Source organism: Oncorhynchus masou, unplaced genomic scaffold (assembly GCF_036934945.1).
Source record: "Oncorhynchus masou masou isolate Uvic2021 unplaced genomic scaffold, UVic_Omas_1.1 unplaced_scaffold_1467, whole genome shotgun sequence".
Taxonomy (NCBI): Eukaryota; Metazoa; Chordata; class Actinopteri; order Salmoniformes; family Salmonidae; genus Oncorhynchus; species Oncorhynchus masou.
In genome coordinates this window covers 115,187-131,762 of record NW_027004660.1, presented here as the reverse complement: position 1 = coordinate 131,762, position 16,576 = coordinate 115,187, and positions in this window count along the sequence as shown.

The window sequence follows — 16,576 nt, the reverse complement described above, 5'->3', positions numbered from 1 at the left end:
AGAGGGTAAAGGAGAGAGAGAGAAGGAAAGGAAGGAAGGAGAGGGTAAAGAAGAGAGAGAGAGAAGGAAGGAATGGAAGGAGAGGGTAAAGAAGAGAGAGAGAAGGAAAGGAAGGAAGGAGAGAGAGAAGGAAGGAATGGAAGGAGAGGGTAAAGGAGAGAGAGAGAAGGAAAGGAAGGAAGGAGAGAGAGAGAAGAAAGGAATGGAAGGAGAGGGTAAAGGAGAGAGAGAGAGAAGGAAAGGAAGGAAGGAGAGAGAGAGAAGGGAGGAATGGAAGGAGAGGGTAAAGGAGAGAGAGAGAGAAAGGAGGGAGGGAACAGAGGGTAAAGGAGAGAGAGAGAGAAAGGAGGGAAGAGAGGGTAAAGGAGAGAGCGAGAGTGAAGAGAGTTTAAAGGAGAGAGAGAGAGGGTAAAGGAGAGAGAGAGAGGGTAAAGGAGAGGGAAGAGAGGGTAAAGGAGAGAGAGAGAGAGAGGGAAGAGAGGGTAAAGAAGGAGAGAGAGAGGGAAGAAAGGGTAAAGGAGAGGGAAGAGAGGGTAAAGGAGAGAGAGAGAGGGAAGAGAGAGTAAAGGAGAGAGTGAGAGAGGGAAGAGAGGGTAAAGGAGAGAGAGAGGGAAGAGAGAGTAAAGGAGAGGGAAGAGGGTAAAGGAGAGAGAGAGAGGGTAAAGGAGAGGGAAGAGAGGGTAAAGGAGAGAGAGAGGGAAGAGAGGGTAAAGGAGGAAGAGAGGGTAAAGGAGAGAGAGAGAGGGAAGAGAGGGTAAAGGAGAGAGAGAGGATAAGGAGAGAGAGAGAGGGTAAGGAGAGAGAGAGAGAGGGTAAAGGAGAGGGAAGAGAGAGGGTTAAGGAGAGAGAGAGAGGGTAAAGGGAGAGAGAGAGGGTAAAGGAGAGAGAGAGAGAGGGTAAAGGAGAGAGAGAGAGGGTAAAGGAGAGGGAAGAGAGGGTAAAGGAGAGAGAGAGAGGGTAAAGGAGAGAGAGAGGGTAAAGGAGGGAAGAGAGGGTAAAGGAGAGGGAAGAGAGGGTAAAGGAGAGAGAGAGAGGGTAAAGGAGAGAGAGAGGGTAAAGGAGGGAAGAGAGGGTAAAGGAGAGAGAAAGGAGGGAAGAGATGGTAAAGGAGGGAAGAGAGGGTAAAGGAGAGAGAAAGGAGGGAAGAGATGGTAAAGGAGAGAGAGAGGGTAAAGGAGGGAAGAGAGGGTAAAGGAGAGAGAGAGGGAAGAGAGGGTAAAGGAGAGGGAAGAGAGGGTAAAGGAGAGGGAAGAGAGGATAAAGGAGAGAGAGAGAGGATAAAGGAGAGGGAAGAGAGGGTAAAGGAGAGAGAAAGGAGGGAAGAGAGGGTAAAGGAGAGGGAAGAGAGGGTAAAGGAGAGAGAGAGGGGGAAGAGAGGGTAAAGGAGAGAGAGAAAGGGTAAAGGAGAGGGAAGAGAGGGTAAAGGAGAGAGAGAGAGGGGGAAGAGATGGTAAAGGAGAGAGAGAGGGTAAGGAGAGGAAGAGAGGGTAAAGGGAGAGAGAGAGAGAGGGGGAAGAGAGGGTAAAGGAGAGAGAGAAAGGGTAAAGGAGAGGGAAGAGAGGGTAAAGGAGAGAGAGAGGGGGAAGAGATGGTAAAGGAGAGAGAGAGAGGGAAGAGAGGGTAAAGGAGAGAGAGAGAGGGTAAAGGAGAGGGAAGAGATGGTAAAGGAGAGAGAGAGAGGGTAAAGGAGAGGGAAGAGAGGGTAAAGGAGAGAGAGAGGGGGAAGAGAGGGTAAAGGAGAGAGAGAGGATAAAGGAGAGGGAAGAGAGGGTAAAGGAGAGAGAGAGAGGATAAAGGAGAGGGAAGAGAGGGTAAAGGAGAGAGAGAGAGGATAAAGGAGAGGGAAGAGAGGGTAAAGGAGAGAGAGAGAGGGTAAAGGAGAGGGAAGAGAGGGTAAAGGAGAGAGAGAGGGGGAAGCGATGGTAAAGGAGAGAGAGAGAGGGAAGAGAGGGTAAAGGAGAGAGAGAGAGGGAAGAGAGGGAAGAGAGGGTAAAGGAGAGGGAAGAGAGGATAAAGGAGAGAGAGAGAGAGGGAAGAGAGGGTAAAGGAGAGAGAGAGAGAGGGAAGAGAGGGTAAAGGAGAGGGAAGAGAGGATAAAGGAGAGAGAGAGAGAGGGAAGAGAGGGTAAAGGAGAGAGAGAGAGAGGGAAGAGAGGGTAAAGGAGAGGGAAGAGAGGGTAAAGGATAGAGAGAGGGAAGAGAGTGTAAAGGATAGAGAGAGGGTAAAGGAGAGGGAAGAGGGGGTAAAGGAGGGAAGAGGGGGTAAAGGAGGGAAGAGAGGGTAAAGGAGGGAAGAGAGGGTAAAGGAGAGGGAAGAGAGGGTAAAGGATAGAGAGGGGGTAAAGGAGGGAAGAGAGGGTAAAGGAGGAAAGAGAGGGTAAAGGAGAGGGAAGAGAGGGTAAAGGAGAGGGGAAGAGAGGGTAAAGGAGAGGGAAGAGAGTGTAAAGGATAGAGAGAGGGTAAAGGGAGAGGGAAGAGAGGGTAAAGGAGAGGGGAAGAGAGTGTAAAGGATAGAGAGAGGGTAAAGGAGAGGGAAGAGAGGGTAAAGGAGAGGGAAGAGAGGGTAAAGGAGAGGGAAGAGAGGGTAAAGGAGAGGGAAGAGAGGGTAAAGGAGAGGGAAGAGAGGGTAAAGGAGAGGGAAGAGAGTGTAAAGGATAGAGAGAGGGTAAAGGAGAGGGAAGAGAGGGTAAAGGAGAGGGAAGAGAGGGTAAAGGAGAGGGAAGAGAGGGTAAAGGAGAGAGAGAGAGAGGGAAGAGAGGGTAAAGGAGAGAGAGAGAGGGAAGAAAGGGTAAAGGAGAGGGAAGAGAGGGTAAAGGAGAGAGAGAGAGGGAAGAGAGAGTAAAGGAGAGAGTGAGAGAGGGAAGAGAGGGTAAAGGAGAGAGAGGGAAGAGAGAGTAAAGGAGAGGGAAGAGGGTAAGGAGAGAGAGAGAGGGTAAAGGAGAGGAAGAGAGGGTAAAGGAGAGAGAGAGAGGGAAGAGAGGGTAAAGGAGGGAAGAGAGGGTAAAGGAGAGAGAGAGAGGGAAGAGAGGGTAAAGGAGAGAGAGAGGATAAAGGAGAGAGAGAGAGGGTAAAGGAGAGAGAGAGAGAGGGTAAAGGAGAGGGAAGAGAGGGTTAAGGAGAGAGAGAGAGGGTAAAGGAGAGAGAGAGAGGGTAAAGGAGAGAGAGAGAGGGTAAAGGAGAGAGAGAGAGGGTAAAGGAGAGGGAAGAGAGGGTAAAGGAGAGAGAGAGAGGGTAAAGGAGAGAGAGAGGGTAAAGGAGGGAAGAGAGGGTAAAGGAGAGAGAAAGGAGGGAAGAGATGGTAAAGGAGGGAAGAGAGGGTAAAGGAGAGAGAAAGGAGGGAAGAGATGGTAAAGGAGAGAGAGGGTAAAGGAGGAAGAGAGGGTAAAGGAGAGAGAGAGAGGGAAGAGAGGGTAAAGGAGAGGGAAGAGAGGGTAAAAGGAGAGGGAAAGAGGATAAAGGAGAGAGAGAGAGGATAAAGGAGAGGGAAGAGAGGGTAAAGGAGAGAGAAAGGAGGGAAGAGAGGGTAAAGGAGAGGGAAGAGAGGGTAAAGGAGAGAGAGAGGGGGAAGAGAGGGTAAAGGAGAGAGAGAAAGGGTAAAGGAGAGGGAAGAGAGGGTAAAGGAGAGAGAGAGAGGGGGAAGAGATGGTAAAGGAGAGAGAGAGGGTAAAGGAGAGGGAAGAGAGGGTAAAGGAGAGAGAGAGAGAGGGGGAAGAGAGGGTAAAGGAGAGAGAGAAAGGGTAAAGGAGAGGGAAGAGAGGGTAAAGGAGAGAGAGAGGGGGAAGAGATGGTAAAGGAGAGAGAGAGAGGGAAGAGAGGGTAAAGGAGAGAGAGAGAGGGTAAAGGAGAGGGAAGAGATGGTAAAGGAGAGAGAGAGAGGGTAAAGGAGAGGGAAGAGAGGGTAAAGGAGAGAGAGAGGGGAAGAGAGGGTAAAGGAGAGAGAGGATAAAGGAGAGGGAAGAGAGGGTAAAGGAGAGAGAGAGAGGATAAAGGAGAGGGAAGAGAGGGTAAGGAGGAGAGAGAGGATAAAGGAGAGGGAAGAGAGGGTAAAGGAGAGAGAGAGGGTAAAGGGAGAGGGAAGAGAGGGTAAAGGAGAGAGAGAGGGGGAAGCGATGGTAAAGGAGAGAGAGAGAGGGAAGAGAGGGTAAAGGAGAGAGAGAGAGGAAGAGAGGGAAGAGAGGGTAAAGGAGAGGGAAGAGAGGATAAAGGAGAGAGAGAGAGAGGGAAGAGGGTAAAGGAGAGAGAGAGAGAGGGAAGAGAGGGTAAAGGAGAGGGAAGAGAGGATAAAGGAGAGAGAGAGAGAGGAAGAGAGGGTAAAGGAGAGAGAGAGAGAGGGAGAGAGGGTAAAGGAGAGGGAAGAGAGGGTAAAGGATAGAGAGAGGGAAGAGAGTGTAAAGGATAGAGAGAGGGTAAAGGAGAGGGAAGAGGGGGTAAAGGAGGGAAGAGGGGGTAAAGGAGGGAAGAGAGGGTAAAGGAGGGAAGAGAGGGAAGAGAGGGTAAAGGAGAGGGAAGAGAGGGTAAAGGATAGAGAGGGGGTAAAGGAGGGAAGAGAGGGTAAAGGAGGAAAGAGAGGGTAAAGGAGAGGGAAGAGAGGGTAAAGGAGAGGGAAGAGAGGGTAAAGGAGAGGGAAGAGAGTGTAAAGGATAGAGAGAGGGTAAAGGAGAGGGAAGAGAGGGTAAAGGAGAGGGAAGAGAGTGTAAAGGATAGAGAGAGGGTAAAGGAGAGGGAAGAGAGGGTAAAGGAGAGGGAAGAGAGGGTAAAGGAGAGGGAAGAGAGGGTAAAGGAGAGGGAAGAGAGGGTAAAGGAGGGAAGAGAGGGTAAAGGAGAGGGAAGAGAGGGTAAAGGAGAGGGAAGAGAGGGTAAAGGAGAGGGAAGAGAGGGTAAAGGAGAGGGAAGAGAGGGTAAAGGAGAGGGAAGAGAGGGTAAAGGAGAGAACATGTGAGGTTGCATGGATTATTTTAGTCGTTTTAGCTGCTTTGTTTTAGTTGCAGTGTTCATTAGTGTGATTAGCTGTGGAACAAAGGACTCTCTCATAATGCTGCTTACTGCACAAACTAAATGAACACAAGCCCTTTAGCATTAGGTTGTGTTTGGTATAGACAGGGTATAGGGGGAGTGAATGCATTAGGTATAGATAGGGTATAGGGGGAGTGAATGCATTAGGTATAGACAGGGTATAGGGGGAGTGAATGCATTAGGTATAGACAGGGTATAGGGGGAGTGAATGCATTAGGTATAGATAGGGTATAGGGGGAGTGAATGCATTAGGTATAGATAGGGTATAGGGGGAGTGAATGCATTAGGTATAGATAGGGTATAGGGGGAGTGAATGCATTAGGTATAGATAGGGTATAGGGGAGTGAATGCATTAGGTATAGATAGAGTATAGGGGGAGTGAATGCATTAGGTATAGATAGAGTATAGGGGGAGTCAATGCATTAGGTTGTGTTTGGTATAGACAGGGTATAGGGGGAGTGAATGCATTAGGTTGTGTTTGGTATAGACAGGGTATAGGGGGAGTGAATGCATTAGGTATAGATAGGGTATAGGGGGAGTGAATGCATTAGGTATAGATAGGGTATAGGGGGAGTGAATGCATTAGGTATAGATAGGGTATAGGGGAGTGAATGCATTAGGTATAGATAGGGTATAGGGGGAGTGAATGCATTAGGTATAGATAGGGTATAGGGGGAGTGAATGCATTAGGTATAGATAGGGTATAGGGGAGTGAATGCATTAGGTATAGATAGAGTATAGGGGGAGTGAATGCATTAGGTATAGATAGAGTATAGGGGGAGTGAATGCATTAGGTTGTGTTTGGTATAGACAGGGTATAGGGGGAGTGAATGCATTAGGCATAGATAGGGTATAGGGGGAGTGAATGCATTAGGCATAGATAGGGTATAGGGGGAGTGAATGCATTAGGTATAGATAGGGTATAGGGGGAGTGAATGCATTAGGTTGTGTTTGGTAGAGATAGGGTATAGGGGGAGTGAATGCATTAGGCATAGATAGGGTATAGGGGGAGTGAATGCATTAGGTATAGATAGGGTATAGGGGGAGTGAATGCATTAGGTATAGATAGGGTATAGGGGGAGTGAATGCATTAGGTTGTGTTTGGTAGAGATAGGGTATAGGGGGAGTGAATGCATTAGGCATAGATAGGGTATAGGGGGAGTGAATGCATTAGGTTGTGTTAGGTATAGATAGGGTATAGGGGGAGTGAATGCATTAGGTTGTGTTTGGTAGAGATAAGGTATAGGGGGAGTGAATGCATTAAGTATAGATAGGGTATAGGGGGAGTGAATGCATTAGGTTGTGTTAGGTATAGATAGGGTATAGGGGGAGTGAATGCATTAGGTTGTGTTTGGTATAGACAGGGTATAGGGGGAGTGAATGCATTAGGTTGTGTTTGGTATAGATAGGGTATAGGGGGAGTGAATGCATTAGGTTGTGTTTGGTATAGACAGGGTATAGGGGGAGTGAATGCATTAGGTTGTGTTTGGTATAGATAGGGTATAGGGGGAGTGAATGCATTAGGTTGTGTTTGGTATAGACAGGGTATAGGGGGAGTGAATGCATTAGGTTGTGTTTGGTATAGATAGGGTATAGGGGGAGTGAATGCATTAGGTTGTGTTTGGTATAGACAGGGTATAGGGGGAGTGAATGCATTAGGCATAGATAGGGTATAGGGGGAGTGAATGCATTAGGCATAGACAGGGTATAGGGGGAGTGAATGCATTAGGTTGTGTTTGGTAGAGATAGGGTATAGGGGGAGAGAATGCATTAGGTATAGATAGGGTATAGGGGGAGTGAATGCATTAGGCATAGACAGGGTATAGGGGGAGTGAATGCATTAGGTTGTGTTTGGTATAGACAGGGTATAGGGAGAGTGAATGCATTAAGTATAGATAGGGTATAGGGGGAGTGAATGCATTAAGTATAGATAGGGTATAGGGGGAGTGAATGCATTAGGCATAGACAGGGTATAGGGGGAGTGAATGCATTAGGTTGTGTTTGGTAGAGATAGGGTATAGGGGGAGAGAATGCATTAGGTATAGATAGGGTATAGGGGGAGTGAATGCATTAGGCATAGACAGGGTATAGGGGGAGTGAATGCATTAGGTTGTGTTTTGTAGAGATAGGGTATAGGGGGAGTGAATGCATTAGGTATAGATAGGGTATAGGGGGAGTGAATGCATTAGGTTGTGTTAGGTATAGATAGGGTATAGGGGGAGTGAATGCATTAGGTATAGATAGGGTATAGGGGGAGTGAATGCATTAGGTTGTGTTAGGTATAGATAGGGTATAGGGGGAGTGAATGCATTAGGTTGTGTTTGGTATAGATAGGGTATAGGGGGAGTGAATGCATTAGGTTGTGTTAGGTATAGATAGGGTATAGGGGGAGTGAATGCATTTGGTTGTGTTTGGTAGAGATAGGGTATAGGGGGAGTGAATGCATTAGGTTGTGTTAGGTATAGATAGGGTATAGGGGGAGTGAATGCATTAGGCATAGACAGGGTATAGGGGGAGTGAATGCATTAGGTTGTGTTAGGTATAGATAGGGTATAGGGAGTGAATGCATTAGGTATAGATAGGGTATAGGGGAGTGAATGCATTAGGTATAGATAGGGTATAGGGGGAGTGAATGCATTAGGTTGTGTTTGGTATAGATAGGGTATAGGGGGAGTGAATGCATTAGGTTGTGTTAGGTATAGATAGGGTATAGGGGGAGTGAATGCATTTGGTTGTTTTTGGTAGAGATAGGGTATAGGGGGAGTGAATGCATTAGGTTGTGTTAGGTATAGATAGGGTATAGGGGGAGTGAATGCATTAGGTTGTGTTTGCTATAGATAGGGTATAGGGGGAGTGAATGCATTAGGTTGTGTTAGGTATAGATAGGGTATAGGGGGAGTGAATGCATTAGGTTGTGTTAGGTATAGATAGGGTATAGGGGAAGTGAATGCATTAGGTTGTGTTAGGTATAGATAGGGTATAGGGGGAGTGAATGCATTAGGTTGTGTTTGGTATAGATAGGGTATAGGGGGAGTGAATGCATTAGGTTGTGTTTGGTATAGATAGGGTATAGGGAGAGTGAATGCATTAGGCATAGACAGGGTATAGGGGGAGTGAATGCATTAGGTATAGATAGGGTATAGGGGGAGTGAATGCATTAGGTTGTGTTTGGTATAGACAGGGTATAGGGAGAGTGAATGCATTAAGTATAGATAGGGTATAGGGGGAGTGAATGCATTAAGTATAGATAGGGTATAGGGGGAGTGAATGCATTAGGCATAGACAGGGTATAGGGGGAGTGAATGCATTAGGTTGTGTTTGGTATAGATAGGGTATAGGGGGAGTGAATGCATTAGGCATAGACAGGGTATAGGGGGAGTGAATGCATTAGGTTGTGTTTGGTAGAGATAGGGTATAGGGGGAGTGAATGCATTAGGTATAGATAGGGTATAGGGGGAGTGAATGCATTAGGTTGTGTTAGGTATAGATAGGGTATAGGGGGAGTGAATGCATTAAGTTGTGTTTGGTATAGATAGGGTATAGGGGGAGTGAATGCATTAGGTTGTGTTAGGTATAGATAGGGTATAGGGGGAGTGAATGCATTTGGTTGTGTTTGGTAGAGATAGGGTATAGGGGGAGTGAATGCATTAGGTTGTGTTAGGTATAGATAGGGTATAGGGGGAGTGAATGCATTAGGTATAGATAGGGTATAGGGGGAGTGAATGCATTAGGTATAGATAGGGTATAGGGGGAGTGAATGCATTAGGTTGTGTTTGGTATAGATAGGGTATAGGGGGAGTGAATGCATTAGGTTGTGTTAGGTATAGATAGGGTATAGGGGGAGTGAATGCATTTGGTTGTGTTTGGTAGAGATAGGGTATAGGGGGAGTGAATGCATTAGGTTGTGTTAGGTATAGATAGGGTATAGGGGAGTGAATGCATTAGGTTGTGTTTGGTATAGATAGGGTATAGGGGGAGTGAATGCATTAGGTTGTGTTAGGTATAGATAGGGTATAGGGGGAGTGAATGCATTTGGTTGTGTTTGGTAGAGATAGGGTATAGGGGGAGTGAATGCATTAGGTTGTGTTAGGTATAGATAGGGTATAGGGGGAGTGAGTGCATTTGGTTGTGTTTGGTAGAGATAGGGTATAGGGGGAGTGAATGCATTAGGTTGTGTTAGGTATAGATAGGGTATAGGGGGAGTGAATGCATTAGGTATAGATAGGGTATAGGGGGAGTGAATGCATTAGGTATAGATAGGGTATAGGGGGAGTGAATGCATTAGGTTGTGTTTGGTATAGATAGGGTATAGGGGGAGTGAATGCATTAGGTTGTGTTAGGTATAGATAGGGTATAGGGGGAGTGAATGCATTTGGTTGTGTTTGGTAGAGATAGGGTATAGGGGGAGTGAATGCATTAGGTTGTGTTAGGTATAGATAGGGTATAGGGGGAGTGAATGCATTAGGTTGTGTTTGGTATAGATAGGGTATAGGGGGAGTGAATGCATTAGGTTGTGTTAGGTATAGATAGGGTATAGGGGGAGTGAATGCATTAGGTTGTGTTAGGTATAGATAGGGTATAGGGGGAGTGAATGCATTAGGTTGTGTTTGGTATAGGTAGGGTATAGGGGGAGTGAATGCATTAGGTTGTGTTTGGTATAGATAGGGTATAGGGGGAGTGAATGCATTAGGTTGTGTTTAGTATAGATAGGGTATAGGGGGAGTGAATGCATTAGGTTGTGTTTGGTATAGATAGGGTATAGGGGGAGTGAATGCATTAGGTATAGATAGGGTATAGGGAGAGTGAATGCATTAGGTATAGATAGGGTATAGGGGGAGTGAATGCATTAGGTTGTGTTTGGTACAGATAGGGTATAGGGGGAGTGAATGCATTCGGTTGTGTTAGGTATAGATAGGGTATAGGGGGAGTGAATGCATTAGGTTGTGTTTAGTATAGATAGGGTATAGGGGGAGTGAATGCATTAGGTTGTGTTTGGTATAGATAGGGTATAGGGGGAGTGAATGCATTAGGTTGTGTTAGGTATAGATAGGGTATAGGGGGAGTGAATGCATTAGGTTGTGTTAGGTATAGATAGGGTATAGGGGGAGTGAATGCATTAGGTTGTGTTTGGTACAGATAGGGTATAAGGGGAGTGAATGCATTAGGTTGTGTTTGGTATAGATAGGGTATAGGGGGAGTGAATGCATTAGGTTGTGTTAGGTATAGATAGGGTATAGGGGGAGTGAATGCATTCGGTTGTGTTTGGTATAGATAGGGTATAGGGGGAGTGAATGCATTAGGTTGTGTTAGGTATAGATAGGGTATAGGGGGAGTGAATGCATTAGGTTGTGTTTGGTATAGATAGGGTATAGGGGGAGTGAATGCATTAGGTATAGATAGGGTATAGGGGGAGTGAATGCATTAGGTTGTGTTTGGTAGAGATAGGGTATAGGGGGATTGAATGCATTAGGTATAGATAGGGTATAGGGGGAGTGAATGCATTAGGTATAGATAGGGTATAGGGGGAGTTAATGCATTAGGTATAGATAGGGTATAGGGGGAGTGAATGCATTAGGTATAGATAGGGTATAGGGGGAGTGAATGCATTAGGTTGTGTTAGGTATAGATAGGGTATAGGGGGAGTGAATGCATTAGGTTGTGTTAGGTATAGATAGGGTATAGGGGGAGTGAATGCATTAGGTTGTGTTAGGTATAGATAGGGTATAGGGGGAGTGAATGCATTAGGTTGTGTTTGGTATAGATAGGGTATAGGGGAGTGAATGCATTAGGTTGTGTTTGGTATAGATAGGGTATAGGGGGAGTGAATGCATTCGGTTGTGTTATGTATAGATAGGGTATAGGGGGAGTGAATGCATTAGGTATAGATAGGGTATAGGGGGAGTGAATGCATTAGGTATAGATAGGGTATAGGGGGAGTGAATGCATTAGGTTGTGTTTGGTATAGATAGGGTATAGGGGGAGTGAATGCATTAGGTTGTGTTTGGTATAGATAGGGTATAGGGGGAGTGAATGCATTCGGTTGTGTTAGGTATAGATAGGGTATAGGGGGAGTGAATGCATTAGGTTATGTGGAAATAGAGCAAGTGGAGGTGACTAAACTGCTTGGAGTAACCCTGGATTGTAAACTGTCATGGTCAAAACATGTTGATACAACAGTAGGTAAGATGGGGAGAAGTCTGTCCATAATAAAGCGCTACTCTGACATCAACAGCCCTATCAACAAGGCAGGTCCTACAGGCCCTAGTTTTGTCACCCCTGACTACTGTTCAGTCGTGTGGTCAGGTGCCACAAAGAGGGGCTTAGGAAAATTCCAATTGGCTCAGAACAGGGCATCACGTCTGGACCTTAGATGTACACAGAGAGCTAACATTAATGATATGCATGTCAATCTCTCCTGGCTCAAAGTGAAGGAGAGATGGACTTCATCACTACTTGTTTTTGTAAGAGGTGTTGACATGCTGAATGCACCAAGGTGTCTGTTTAAACTACTGGCACACGCTCAGACACCCATGACTACCCCACAAGACATGGCACCAGAGGTCTCTTCACAGTCTCCAAGTCCAGAACAGACTATGGGAGGTGCACAGTACTACATAGAGCCATGACTACATGGAACTCTATTCCACAGTACTACATAGAGCCATGACTACATGGAACTCTATTCCACAGTACTACATAGAGCCATGACTACATGGAACTCTATTCCACAGTACTACATAGAGCCATGACTACATGGAACTCTATTCCACAGTACTACATAGAGCCATGACTACATGGAACTCTATTCCACAGTACTACATAGAGCCATGACTACATGGAACTCTATTCCACAGTACCACATAGAGACATGACTACATGGAACTCTATTGCACAGTACTACATAGAGCCATGACTACATGGAACTCTATTCCACAGTACTACACAGAGCCATGACTACATGGAACTCTATTCCACAGAACTACATGGAACTCTATTCCAGAGTACTACATAGAGCCATGACTACATGGAACTCTATTCCACAGTACTACATAGAGCCATGACTACATGGAACTCTATTCCACAGTACTACATAGAGCCATGACTACATGGAACTCTATTCCACAGTACTACATAGAGCCATGACTACATGGAACTCTATTCCACAGTACCACATAGAGACATGACTACATGGAACTCTATTCCACAGTACTACATAGAGCCATGACTACATGGAACTCTATTCCACAGAACTACATGGAACTCTATTCCAGAGTACTACATAGAGCCATGACTACATGGAACTCTATTCCACAGTACTCCATAGAGCCATGACTACATGGAACTCTATTGCACAGTACTACATAGAGCCATGACTACATGGAACTCTATTCCACAGTACTACACAGAGCCATGACTACATGGAACTCTATTCCACAGAACTACATGGAACTCTATTCCAGAGTACTACATAGAGCCATGACTACATGGAACTCTATTCCACAGTACTACATAGAGCCATGACTACATGGAACTCTATTCCACAGTACTACATAGAGCCATGACTACATGGAACTCTATTCCACAGTACTACATAGAGCCATGACTACATGGAACTCTATTCCACAGTACCACATAGAGACATGACTACATGGAACTCTATTCCACAGTACTACATAGAGCCATGACTACATGGAACTCTATTCCACAGAACTACATGGAACTCTATTCCAGAGTACTACATAGAGCCATGACTACATGGAACTCTATTCCACAGTACTACATAGAGCCATGACTACATGGAACTCTATTCCACAGTACTACATAGAGCCATGACTACATGGAACTCTATTCCACAGTACTACATAGAGCCATGACTACATGGAACTCTATTCCACAGTACTACATAGAGCCATGACTACAAGGAACTCTATTCCACAGTACTACATAGAGCCATGACTACATGGAACTCTATTCCACAGTACTACATAGAGCCATGACTACATGGAACTCTATTCCACAGTACTACATAGAGCCATGACTACATGGAACTCTATTCCACAGTACCACATAGAGCCATGACTACATGGAACTCTATTCCACAGTACTACATAGAGCCATGACTACATGGAACTCTATTCAACAGTACCACATAGAGCCATGACTACATGGAACTCTATTCCACAGTACTACATAGAGCCATGACTACATGGAACTCTATTCCACAGTACCACATAGAGACATGACTACATGGAACTCTATTCCACAGTACTACATAGAGCCATGACTACATGGAACTCTATTCCACAGAACTACATGGAACTCTATTCCAGAGTACTACATAGAGCCATGACTACATGGAACTCTATTCCACAGTACTACATAGAGCCATGACTACATGGAACTCTATTCCACAGTACTACATAGAGCCATGACTACATGGAACTCTATTCCACAGTACTACATAGAGCCATGACTACATGGAACTCTATTCCACAGTACTACATAGAGCCATGACTACATGGAACTCTATTCCACAGTACTACATAGAGCCATGGCTACATGGAACTCTATTCCACAGTACTACATAGAGCCATGACTACATGGAACTATATTCCACAGTACTACATAGAGCCATGACTACATGGAACTCTATTCCACAGTACTACATAGAGCCATGACTACATGGAACTCTATTCCACAGTACCACATAGAGCCATGACTACATGGAACTCTATTCCACAGTACTACATAGAGCCATGACTACATGGAACTCTATTCCACAGTACCACATAGAGCCATGACTACATGGAACTCTATTCCACAGTACTACATAGAGCCATGACTACATGGAACTCTATTCCACAGAACTACATGGAACTCTATTCCACAGTACTACATAGAGCCATGACTACATGGAACTCTATTCCAGAGTACTACATAGAGCCATGACTACATGGAACTCTATTCCACAGTACTACATAGAGCCATGACTACATGGAACTCTATTCCACAGTACTACATAGAGCCATGACTACATGGAACTCTATTCCACAGTACTACATAGAGCCATGACCACATGGAACTCTATTCCACAGTACTACATAGAGCCATGACAACATGGTTCTCTATTCCACAGTACTACATAGAGCCATGACTACATGGAACTCTATTCCACAGTACTACATAGAGCCATGACTACATGGAACTCTATTCCACAGTACTACATAGAGCCATGACTACATGGAACTCTATTCCACAGTACTACATAGAGCCATGACTACATGGAACTCTATTCCACAGTACTACATAGAGCCATGATTACATGGAACTCTATTCCACAGTACCACATAGAGCCATGACTACATGGAACTCTATTCCACAGTACTACATAGAGCCATGACTACATGGAACTCTATTCCACAGTACTACATAGAGCCATGACTACATGGAGCTCTATTCCACAGTACTACATAGAGCCATGACTACATGGAACTCTATTCCACACTACTACATAGAGCCATGACTACATGGAACTCTATTCCACAGTACTACATAGAGCCATGACTACATGGAACTCTATTCCACAGTACTACATAGAGCCATGACTACATGGAACTCTATTCCACAGTACTACATAGAGACATGACTACATGGAACTCTATTCCACAGTACTACATAGAGCCATGACTACATGGAACTCTATTCCACAGTACTACATAGAGACATGACTACATGGAACTCTATTCCACAGTACTACATAGAGCCATGACTACATGGAACTCTATTCCACAGTACTACATAGAGCCATGACCACATGGAACTCTATTCCACAGTACTACATAGAGCCATGACAACATGGTTCTCTATTCCACAGTACTACATAGAGCCATGACTACATGGAACTCTATTCCACAGTACTACATAGAGCCATGACTACATGGAACTCTATTCCACAGTACTACATAGAGCCATGACTACATGGAACTCTATTCCACAGTACTACATAGAGCCATGACTACATGGAACTCTATTCCACAGTACTACATAGAGCCATGACTACATGGAACTCTATTCCACAGTACCACATAGAGCCATGACTACATGGAACTCTATTCCACAGTACTACATAGAGCCATGACTACATGGAACTCTATTCCACAGTACTACATAGAGCCATGACTACATGGAGCTCTATTCCACAGTACTACATAGAGCCATGACTACATGGAACTCTATTCCACACTACTACATAGAGCCATGACTACATGGAACTCTATTCCACAGTACTACATAGAGCCATGACTACATGGAACTCTATTCCACAGTACTACATAGAGCCATGACTACATGGAACTCTATTCCACAGTACTACATAGAGACATGACTACATGGAACTCTATTCCACAGTACTACATAGAGCCATGACTACATGGAACTCTATTCCACAGTACTACATAGAGCCATGACTACATGGAACTCTATTCCACAGTACTACATAGAGCCATGACTACATGGAACTCTATTCCACAGTACTACATAGAGCCATGACTACATGGAACTCTATTCCACAGTACTACATAGAGCCATGACTACATGGAACTCTATTCCACAGTACTACATAGAGCCATGACTACATGGAACTCTATTCCACAGTACTACATAGAGCCATGACTACATGGAACTCTATTCCACAGTACCACATAGAGCCATGACTACATGGAACTCTATTCCACAGTACTACATAGAGCCATGACTACATGGAACTCTATTCCACAGTACTACATAGAGCCATGACTACATGGAGCTCTATTCCACAGTACTACATAGAGCCATGACTACATGGAACTCTATTCCACACTACTACATAGAGCCATGACTACATGGAACTCTATTCCACAGTACTACATAGAGCCATGACTACATGGAACTCTATTCCACAGTACTACATAGAGCCATGACTACATGGAACTCTATTCCACAGTACTACATAGAGACATGACTACATGGAACTCTATTCCACAGTACTACATAGAGCCATGACTACATGGAACTCTATTCCACAGTACTACATAGAGCCATGACTACATGGAACTCTATTCCACAGTACTACATAGAGCCATGACTACATGGAACTCTATTCCACAGTACTACATAGAGCCATGACTACATGGAACTCTATTCCACAGTACTACATAGAGCTGTGACTACATGGAACTCTATTCCACATCAGGTAACTGATGCAGCAGTAGAATCAGATTTAAAAAACAGATCAAAATATACCTTTTGGAAAAGCGGGGAGTGTGAAGCGCACTCTACACACACCTACACGTGTATTTTGTGCTGTAGATATGTGGTAGTAGAGTAGTGGTCTGAGGGAACACACTTAATGTATTGTAGATATGTGGTAGTAGAGTAGTGGTCTGAGGCAACACACTTAATGTATTGTAGATATGTGGTAGTAGAGTAGTGGTCTGAGGGAACACACTTAATGTATTGTAGAGTAGTGGTCTGAGGGAACACTTAATGTATTGTAGATATGTGGTAGTAGAGTAGTGGTCTGAGGG